Raw genomic sequence first — 11,688 nt, forward strand, 5'->3', positions numbered from 1 at the left:
CTTCCTTTGGGTTAAGGCAGGATCACATGATTCCATCCGGGTCATTAGGAGGGATTAGCCAATTAATTATACTAGTCAGCAAACACTAGGCACTCTTTTAGTTTATTTGCCAAATCAGAAGTAGTAGAAAATTGACTAATTCGACATAGTGGGACAAAAACAAACATGATATCTGTGTAATTCTCTGTGAGGGTCCTGCATGAGAAAAATGTATTGACCAGAAACTGCCACGTGATGTCGCAAGTGTGCCTCTGCACTTCATTGCGGTGTGAGTTCATGCACTTAAATACTCGTCTTGGCAAGATTCAGTATATTAGTGTCGTTTACAAATCTTACATCCATTGTTTTACTGTTATTGTAACACAAAATAACTTCATTGTATTTGTTTTATTCAAAATAATATTTTCATTATTTTCAACGCACTGATCCATTAATATACATATTTATGACAGTTTGGATAGAGTAGACCTACTGTCTGACAAAAGTTATGAGAAACAAATCTAAGCTATGTCAGTAACTGATGGACAGGTACACCAAATACAGTCCAGTGCAAACAAGACTGTGTAAACATGAATAATCGGAGACTGGTTTGGTGTGTGTATCTATGGAGGAGCTGGTGTCTAGTTTTGCTTATTTAAATCTTAAATCACCCAAGACAATGTATTGCCAATTTTATTTACACAACACAGAGAATGTAACGACTACTGTAAATCTTGTAAATCAAATATTACAAGTTGTAGGCTAATGTGTTAAACTTTTGGATTGGATTTATTTGTATTTCTCTAATCGATTTTAATAGCTGTAAAGTATTCTGTAATTGGTGAAATTACCTTTGTTCCTTCCAATTTGAAAACCATTATATGCCAAACAAAATATAATCACGTGGGAGACATGATGTTCAATAATTATTTCAATTTATTTGTGAACTGTTTGAAACTTAAAATCGTTTGTAACAGTTTGAGGAGCTGTGTCTACGTTCATATGTGTTTTTCTACGCAAATTTCCACCTGTGAGTGGGGCTCTCATTGGTTGAAACCACAGTCAGATTCCACCACAACACTATCTGATTGAAAATCAGGGAGGGGAGGAAAAGAAAAGAGCAAAAAGTGCGATGTCTTACAGTGGTTTGGATTCTGAGTTTTGCGAAAGGATTTTAGGAAATATTTACAGTATATATACAGTAATATACAGTAATACGACCACTATCCTACCTAGCCTACTTGTTATGAACTAACGGTAAGTGCAGCAAGTGCATATTATTATAACGATTTTTTTCCTGTAGCATATCATTTATGTACATTTGTATTGATAATTCGAAAAAATAAAATTACGATAGATTAATTTAGGGTATAAATAAATTAATGCATTTTACAATTAGCCTATCCAAGTCAGTAATGTATTATTATTATTTAAACATCACAAGCCTATCTATCACATGCTTTTATTTCAGTCTTTTTCAGCGTTATTTCATGATAAGCCTACATACTTAAATAGGTAACTCAAATACTGATTGATCATTCTGTTGTATTCGACTTGACAGCATATTTATTTGTGGCATATTCTGGGAATGAGTTGGTATCGCTTGGTAATTTAAATGTACAATTCATGTAGGACTACAGTTTATTTAGCCTACATTTAAAACATTCGTGTCAGCATAAAGTCAAACAACCTACCTAAACATATAATAATTTATTTAGCCCATTGTTTCCCTCGCTCAAACTCGCTCCTTCAAAATGTTTATATCAGCCCACCTAAAAATTTTGAAAGTTCACAGACTCGTAAACTGCATTATAACATGTTAGGCCTAGGCCTTCATAATACCTCAAATATTTGGAGTTGCCTATAAGCATTTGCCATAATTATTACAATGTGCACCAATCTTACGAAGATGAAGCCGAACCGAGGGACCCTGCATTTACAGGTTAGTTAGAATGCCAAGATTATCATGGAGACACATCAATCAATACCTTTACACGTGTATTATGAGAAGTGTATAATTATTTGCCAGTTATTTCATGCATTGCCACAGTTTATAATTCATCAATTGACAATGACAAGTTTACATTTCCTTTACTCACATGTGCATCACAGACATCAGTATTTTTTTTAAATTATCTGCACCACTATAGGCTATTGCAAAAAAATGAAAAACAAATTACATTTATTTGACTTGAGGAAAATGAATCCATAATTATGAGTTGCAGCATGCGGTGGGACTTATATAAATGTATGTTTCATTAACATCATCATAGAAAATACATAAAATTGAGGACAGAGGCAACACCTGTTGAACTATTAGACGAAGTATCGTCCAATTGAAACTGAGCGGTTAGGGCTGGTTTCACGGATATGCAAAAGATACATTATTCTGAAGAATAGCCGTCAGAGTTTGCACTGTACATGTAACTGCCAAAATAAAGGAAACACAACATAAAGCGTTTTAATAGTGCGTTGGGCCACCACGAACCGCCAGAACAGCTTCAATGCGCCTTGGCATAGATGGTACACGTGTCTGGATCTCTATTGGAGGGATGCGACACCATTCCTTCACGAGAAATAACATAATTTTGTCTTTTGTTTGTTGGTCTGTCTCAGGCGCCACTTCAGAATCTCCCATAGTGTTCCATTAGCTTGAGATCTGGCAACACACACACACACTTTAAACCCTTTGAGACCCCTGTTTCAAAGTCACTTGCCGTGTCCGAATACCCATACTAGTGTACTATACTGAAGAAAAAATATAAACGCAACATTTTCAAATGTTTTACTGAGTTACAGTTCATATAAGGAAATCAGTTCATTGAAATAATTTTCTAAATTTCGCACACTATAAAATTATTTTATTTTGCTTACTATTTAGTATGCTAGTATGGTTATTAGGACATGACCACTGAGATGTCTTCTTCTAGCCATGATTGCCAACATAATGGGAAACTGGGAATTTGTATACATGAACGTAAGCATAATGGGATGTTTTAATTGCTCAATTAACTCCGGAACCACAGCCACATCTGTGTGGAAGAACCTGTTTTTAATATACCTTCTATCCATCACTTACTCAAGTGGTTCCTTTATTTTCGCAGTTACCTGTACATTTATGTACATTTTCACAGATAAACGTTTTTCATATAAAACATTTTATTGTATTACTTTTTAACTCTCCATTGTTGGAAAAGGGCTCCATGCCTGTTGTATTCGGTCCATGTGACAAAAAAAATACATTCTATTTGATTTGATCTTGTCAGAACCAAAAAGTCCAGAGTCTCCAGTCAGGCCTCAGTCACTGGGTCAGCCCACTCATCCCGACCCTATTCTTACATGAAAAATGAACAGGAGCCTGAACGGCCAGTCCCCTTTCACCCTAACCCAACAGGACAACCTGTTACCCGTGCTCCACCACCATACTACTTATCAGGTGAGAGACCCTCCAACTGGGCTGGGATGTTGTGAAGAGACAAAAATCGTTGGGAATATAATATAATAGAACCTTATTGGTCCTAAATGGGACAACATATGATTCGGAATGTTTTTTCAGAGGAAGTGTTCATTGAGTCAATTTTCTTATTACTTCTACCCTCAGAGGCTCACATGGCAGAGCTCCCTGCATACTACAAGCCCTCCTACACCTGGGACTCTGTACCTATGACCTTTGTCCGATGGGTTTCCCCCACTCCCTCCTGCAGCACTCCAGCAGCCTGTTTGGGGCTAAAGTCAGCCAAAGCCCTGAACCCCAGCAACCTCTGGACTGCAGCACACACTACTACCCCACCTCGGGAACTTATCACTGCATCACCTGTGACAAGGTACAGTGCCTTGCGAAAGTATTCGGCCCCCTTGAACTTTGCGACCTTTTGCCACATTTCAGGCTTCAAACATAAAGATATAAAACTGTATTTTTTTGTGAAGAATCAACAACAAGTGGGACACAATCATGAAGTGGAACGACATTTATTGGATATTTCAAACTTTTTTAACAAATCAAAAACTGAAAAATTGGGCGTGCAAAATTATTCAGCCCCCTTAAGTTAATACTTTGTAGCGCCACCTTTTGCTGCGATTACAGCTGTAAGTCGCTTGGGGTATGTCTCTATCAGTTTTGCACATCGAGAGACTGACATTTTTTCCCATTCCTCCTTGCAAAACAGCTCGAGCTCAGTGAGGTTGGATGGAGAGCATTTGTGAACAGCAGTTTTCAGTTCTTTCCACAGATTCTCGATTGGATTCAGGTCTGGACTTTGACTTGGCCATTCTAACACCTGGATATGTTTATTTTTGGACGGCTCTGACTTAGAATACGTGGACAACTACAAAATACTTAGGTGTCTGGTTAGACTGTAAACTCTCCTTCCAGACCCATATCAAACATCTCCAATCCAAAGTTAAATCTAGAATTGGCTTCCTATTTCGCAACAAAGCATCCTTCACTCATGCTGCCAAACATACCCTTGTAAAACTGACCATCCTACCAATCCTCGACTTTGGCGATGTCATTTACAAAATAGCCTCCAATACCCTACTCAACAAATTGGATGCAGTCTATCACAGTGCAATCCGTTTTGTCACCAAAGCCCCATATACTACCCACCATTGCGACCTGTACGCTCTCGTTGGCTGGCCCTCGCTTCATACTCGTCGCCAAACCCACTGGCTCCATGTCATCAACAAGACCCTGCTAGGTAAAGTCCCCCCTTATCTCAGCTCGCTGGTCACCATTGCATCTCCCACCTGTAGCACACGCTCCAGCAGGTATATCTCTCTAGTCACCCCCAAAACCAATTCTTTCTTTTGCCGCCTCTCCTTCCAGTTCTCTGCTGCCAATGACTGGAACGAACTACAAAAATCTCTGAAACTGGAAACACTTATCTCCCTCACTGGCTTTAAGCACCAACTGTCAGAGCAGCTCACAGATTACTGCACCTGTACATAGCCCACCTATAATTTAGCCCAAACAACTACCTCTTTCCCTACTGTATTTTATTTATTTATTTATTTTGCTCCTTTGCACTCCCATTATTTTTATTTCTACTTTGCACATTCTCCCATTGCAAATCTACCATTCCAGTGTTTTACTTGCTATATTGTATCTACTTTGCCACCATGGCCTTTTTGCCTTTACCTCCCTTATCTCACCTCATTTGCTCACATCGTATATATGTCATGTATTGTCATGTTGTGTCTTTCTGTCCTTTCCTTTCACCCTGTCTCCCTCTGCTGGTCGTACTAGGTTACCGTTTCTGTCCCTCTTTCCCCCAGCTGTTCCTTGTCTTCTCTGACTACCTCATTCACCCCTTTTCCCACCTGTTCCCTTTTTCCCTCTGATTAGGTCCCTATATCTCTCTCTGTTTCTGCTCCTGTCTTTGTCGGATTCTTGTTTGTGTGTCTCATGCCTGAACCAGACTATCATCGTGTTTGCTGCAACCTTGTCCTGTCCTGTCGGAATCTACCTGTCCATCTGAGCCCACGTGTGTTCATCATTAAAGAAACTCTGTTTGTTAATTCGCTTTTGGGTCCTCATTCACGCACCTGACAATATAGACTTGTTTATACTGTATTATTGACTGTATGTTTGTTTTACTCCATGTGTAACTCTGTGTCGTTGTATGTGTCGAACTGCTTTGCTTTATCTTGGCCAGGTCGCAATTGTAAATGAGAACTTGTTCTCAACTTGCCTACCTGGTTAAATAAAGGTGAAATAAAAATAAAATAAATAAATAAATAAAAGACTACACATTGACATTGTGACTTCATGGTAAGCTCCTCCTAGCCCTGTCCTCCTCTGCCACGGCAGGTGTTCTCAACCCCTCATGGTTTGGAGGTGCATGTCAGACGCTCCCACAGCGGGACCAGACCATTCGGCTGCAGCATCTGCAGGAAAACCTTTGGTCATGCTGTCAGTCTGGAGCAACACATGAACGTTCACTCACAGGTACCCACAATGCACAGTGTCCTGTTGGAGATGGTTAAGGAGACAAGACAGACAACCAGAGATGTGTACTCTGGCACATTGTCCAAATTGCCCTAAGTTATGTGTATACTTCCATAGAAAAGTAGCCTAAGGTACATACTTTCATGACAATGATATTTTAGAGGAGATGATAAATTAAGTACATGTTTCCTTAAACAAAGAAAATACGTTTTGAATGCAAGATGTGTGGAAAGACATTCAAGCGCTCCTCCACCCTCTCTACTCATCCACTCCGACACCAGGCCCTACCCCTGTCAGTACTGTGGAAAGAGGTTCCACCAGAAGTCGGACATGAAGAAACACACCTACATCCACACAGGTGAGGAGACAAGAGCATCCACAGAGCATCAACGTTAGGGATCCAACCACTGATTTGATTGTACTGTAATTTCTCAGAAAACTAAAAAGCAATGTTAGTGATTGCCTCACACTGTATTTCTCTGCTTTCTAGGTGCTGTTAACATGAATGGTTTCCTAGAGTAATATAACTGCCGACGAATCAGAAAAATAAACTTAAACAAATGTCCATCTGATTTGCATATCTGGTTTTCCTACTTTGCCAAGGCCTCTGTGAAAGGAGCTCTGTGCAGGTGGAATATGTCTACAATGAATGTTTGACAAATCTTAACAATGGCACGATTCTTTCCTCCCAGTCACTGATACTGACTTTACAGCACAGATATATGCATAACATGTACAGATATATACTACATGTACAGCAAGAGCATCAATACAAAATGAAACTGTGATATTTGATTCTGATAGATTTGATAATGCCACTGTTTAAACATGTCTTTGTATGTGTCTATTTAGGTGAGAAGCCCCACAAATGCCAGGTGTGCGGCAAGGCATTTAGCCAGAGCTCCAACCTCATCACACACAGTCGTAAACACACAGGCTTTAAGTCCTTTGGCTGTGAGATCTGTGCCAAGGGCTTCCAACGCAAGGTGGACCTCCGCAGACACCATGAGAGCCAGCATGGCCTGAAGTGACGAGGTTGAGAACAATGGATAGAGAAGAAGAGGAAAGAGTGCCTTAGCAAAACAACATAGCAAAGAAAGGGAAAGAAAGACCAAACATGTGCCTTAGTGGTGAGCATCATGGTGCATCATGACACAAAATGGCCACTACGGACACAATCATTTTGTTTTACACATATCGTATTGAATCTTATCCTTCTTGTGAAAATACATTTTTAAGTCAATCAGAGCCAGCAGCTAACCAGCATAAATTGGACAAGGCAAATTATGAAGATATTTTTTTCATAAAGTATTTGCTATCACTTGAGGAACAGCCCTTTGGAATAAAATATAATTAAACTGATATCCTTTGGGTGCATTATGATGTTGTATACTTATGACAGAGGCCTTTAAAGTCAAATGTGAAGAGAGATAGGTCTCGTGAATTTGTTGCATAATGTATTTAAGAAAAAGCTTCATATGTTCACAAAGAGTGCGTTTGCCATTCATACTATAGTTATAAATGAATCTTGTGTCAAATAAAAGGAAGCAATGGTACGAATGAACAAATGCTCTCCAAATAACGGTGAGATTTTATTATAATCCTCGTAATCACTGTGGTTTGCGGAGAAAAGACAACTCGCACTCCGCCCATATTTAACATAATCATGCATTCACTGTCGTGTGACAAGTTGACGAACATTGTGAAGAAAAGGGCAAAAAACAGTCAAAAGGTCAAATGCAAGCAGCATGTTAGCTTAGTAAGATGAGATGGCTCATGGTAAAGCCTTTATGTGTGACCGTTTACTCATGGCGCAGATTGCATGCAGACTGTCTTCCAACTGGCTCTGTAGCAGTCCTCTGCAAGGCTGAGCTCATGTTGTCTGGGGCTGAAATCTCTAGCATGACCAGTCAGAGATCATTCCAATCTATACCTGGAAAACCATGCAAATCTCAAGTCCACCGGGTTTTCAAATGTCACACAGAGGAATGGACTGTCCATGCATGCCATTATGCTCACCAAGAGCGGAGAGGGAGGATCAATCCCCCTAATCCTTCCATAATCTCAATCACTAATATACAAACTGCTTAGGCCTTCCCCATGTATGATGCAGTTCTTCACACCCGTAAGCAAAGGTCTGCACATTCAACTTCATCTCTAGTTAGTCACACTGTTGGTCTTCAAGTGGGAAGAAGTGTATTCCCTCTGTGTTATGATATTGGATATACTGTATGACAACAGACAGACAGAGGATGGAGTACTCAGACAGCCTGTCCCCATACTGTACCACACCCATCCATTCTGACAGGTTTGCTTTGACATGCACATTGCACTTCTCATGAAGACACAACACCTTCCTCAAACACCAAATTCAGTTAGGCCATTTAAGCTGTTACAGTCAAATCAGACCATTTCTTAGTAAAAATCTGTCATCAAATACTGTATACGTAGCTGGCCAAGTACAACTATGTGTTAAATCAGGTTGAGGTTTTAGACCTACCACTGTTTTCTAATTTCTAACAAAAATATATTCAATTCCCACTTTATGCTGCAGGGTAGCAGAATTCCATGAACTTCCAATAAATTCCCTGGTGTTCCGGAAATCCTGTTTGGAGGGTTCCAGATTTAAACCACCAAATTAACACTCACAGAGAAATTGGCAGGAAAGTCATTTCAGGGGGTGAAAAATACAACACCCATACATGGTCACAGCAGCAGTATGAGTTTGTTACAGAAATCAGTGTTTTGGTTGTGGAATGAAACATACAGCCTGTCCACTGTCTGGTACAGTTGGTAAACAAATCTGTGATGCCATGCAAATTAGTGTTTATATAACCCAGGCAACAGGTTCCGTTGTGCTCAGGAGAAACAGTTATGGTTGCATCCTGGTGTGAGGGTACAGAGCAAATCAAAATGCTGTACAGGCAGCCAATGGCAGAGAGAGGAGCAGGACGAGCGGGCCGAAACAAACAGGACATGGGTCCTGCATTGGAGGGGTGGAGCCCAGACTGTAGCCTGGGGGGAAACTGGGACAATTAGGGGACCAGGTCCACCCACACACACCTGAGCTGAACTTCCCTTTTCAACATTCGCATACAGGTGTGTGTGAGTGCTTTTTATCATTTAGTACAACACAACGCAGGGTTTTAATTAAAACAACACAATATAGTAACGTCTCAATAGCATATATTAATTATTGTATGCTTTTATGCTCTCTCTCTCCTCCCCCTCTTCATTTGCATCTCCTGTGCCGGCCTGGGGCACAGTGGCATCCTAATCCTTCAAAGCACTAAACTGTACGTTTCTCTGGAACTTCCATGTAAAACTGTCCACTCTAAGTAAAGCTAAAATTAACATCGTTAAACACTTCCAGCTCAACAACAAACTTAAGCTAAATCAAGACAAATTATTTTCCCCTCGTTTGATTTCTTTTTTTTTTAACTAAAAGATAATGAAACAAAAGGTGAAATCAACAAAGCAAACTACTTTCTTTTCAATTGTGCAGCACTAATTTGTCTAACGGCCCATGCCTACTGCCTTGCCAGCAAGCTTATGGAGGAATCAGATACCAGAAACCGACTTAACACTGACAAACACATTAACAGAAAACAAGAAAAAAACTCAAAATCTGTTCCACCCAGCCAAGAAAGACCCTGTAAAACACAAGAAAATCATGGCACACATCTGCACACACTCTTAACCTAACCACACACACACACACACACACACACACAAACACACACACACACACACAGGTGGAGAGCCAGAAGATTAATTAAATTTGTCTTGCAAATGAGTATGCAAAATATCCCTGGTCTGTGCCCTGGTAAAGGGTTGGAAGGTGGAAAGGTGTGCCAGCCCGAGGCTAAAAGCTAGGGCAGACATGTTGAAGAACGGATATCTTAAAAAATATGTACTATTTTATGTACTACTTTAATTAGCATACACTGAGTATTTACTCTGTTTCAAGCAATGGAAGCCATAACATCGATGTACAGTCATATAGTATTATATTTACAGTTAGCAATGCTTGACATAGAAAGTCCATGGAAAGTATGAATTGACAATATATATATATTTTTAAGTTACACATCCCTAGCTACATGAACTTCCCCACTCCAAATCAACTGAAGGACAAAGAACCCTATCATCCATGTTTATGACCTCAGAGCCAGGTACTGGATGATATGAGATAGAGAAGAGACAGAGAAGGAGAGGAGTGACCAGGCCAAGTCTAACACATGCAGATTACCAAAGAAGAGAAGATAAAAGGCAACCATTATTTAAATCCAGGGAGTGGATTATTTGTTTGTGTAAAGCATCAAATGAAGGTAAAGTCATGCTCTTCTCCAGAACCCAGCTGGGAAAGCTGAAGAGGTAAAACATTGAAGAGGCATGAAGTTTGATTTGATCTACTTTTGCTAATACAACATTCATATCATCCTTTTGCTAAATTTATTTGACTTGTACATGTTTATGTTTAGCCTTGACTCTCAATGCTATTGTACTAGTGTACTAAAGAATAAGCCAAACTGAGGCAGCTTTCTTCCATTTGCCTAGACACAGAACGTAGGTCTCTGATCATGAGAGTGGCGGACGGGTGATACCATTTGAATGACAGTTAGCAGGGGGAAGAGTGCAGTGGATCAGAATGACAATAATGGCAGCAGCCATCTTCGATGCAGCTCTGAGGCAGTTCATCATCCAAAAATGGATTTGCCTTTCCAACCGCCACACAATCAGCTGCAAGGCATGGGCTTCTGACTGCACATGATGCATTGAGAGAGAGAAGATGAGAGAGGGAAGAGAGAGAAGATGAAAAAGGAGTGAGGACTGAGCAGGGTCAACAAGGAAAGAGTGAAAATTTAAAAGAGATAGAGAAAGAGGTGGAAAGAGAGAGGGTGAAATCTGGGGCTATGCAGCAGGCCTTGCTGGGCAATGGTGGGTGTGTGATAGTCTTATCATGGCTGCCCCACACTGTAACGGTCGGAAACATGCCAGCGGCTCGACAGGGAGGAATGCAGTCCCTCCACAGAGATAGCACCCAACACAGCCGTAATCTGGGAGACACAGGAGCACGGACCAATAGACAGAGGTGCTAGATCCCACTCCGTGTGACACCCCGGCTCCACCACACCACATGACAAATTGTTTCTCCCAGCATGACCTCTTCTACCGTCTCATCTCACGCAAAGCACAGAACTTCATAATACGTCCTGACGCAGGAAGTACAAATGCCTTATCTTGCTCAACTCTAGAAAAGCATGGCACTAGGGTTCTTATTCAAACAGCCGTTACACACCAAAATCATCTCCATTTCAGGGGATGGAGTGAAATATAGTTATTTGTAATATACACTGTGACTGTGTTGGAATGAATCTGAAGTGGTAAAACTGAAACAGGACGTCAAAACAAAAGTTTCACGACTTGACTATCTATCAGAAGGACACCAGCCATCATCAAGCCTACAAAAAAAACAAGAAGCCAATGGAAAACATATACTGTTTATCTTGAGTCACATCATATTAGCTTATATTGCCCTTAAGGCACAGAAGTCGGATTTTAAAAAAGTAAACAGAAATGTCTTTCACTAAATAGAACATTGCTAAATTGTAGGCCTTTCCAACATATTTTAACACAACTTGCTTTGCTGATCTAATATTACTTCTCCTCTGTAGAATCAGATTCTCTCTTTCTGATGGAGGATGTGAGATTATACAGATTACACCACACTTGAGGGAGGACATGAAACAAAATGCACA

The 11,688-nt window shown here is 40.3% G+C and overlaps 1 pseudogene across 1 annotated transcript; it reads left to right on the forward strand.

Annotated features, from left to right (window-relative positions):
* The first annotated feature begins 2,483 nt into the window (after positions 1-2,483).
* LOC110509347 (uncharacterized) lies at positions 2,484-7,494 on the forward strand (annotated as a pseudogene). Its single transcript, XR_016493137.1, has 6 exons — positions 2,484-2,502; positions 3,246-3,415; positions 3,581-3,803; positions 5,789-5,926; positions 6,127-6,284; positions 6,779-7,494. The product of XR_016493137.1 is annotated as an uncharacterized LOC110509347 (transcript).
* The last annotated feature ends 4,194 nt before the right edge of the window (positions 7,495-11,688 follow it).

Source organism: Oncorhynchus mykiss, chromosome 29 (genome assembly GCF_057628025.1).
Source record: "Oncorhynchus mykiss isolate SJ-2025 chromosome 29, ASM5762802v1, whole genome shotgun sequence".
Taxonomy (NCBI): Eukaryota; Metazoa; Chordata; class Actinopteri; order Salmoniformes; family Salmonidae; genus Oncorhynchus; species Oncorhynchus mykiss.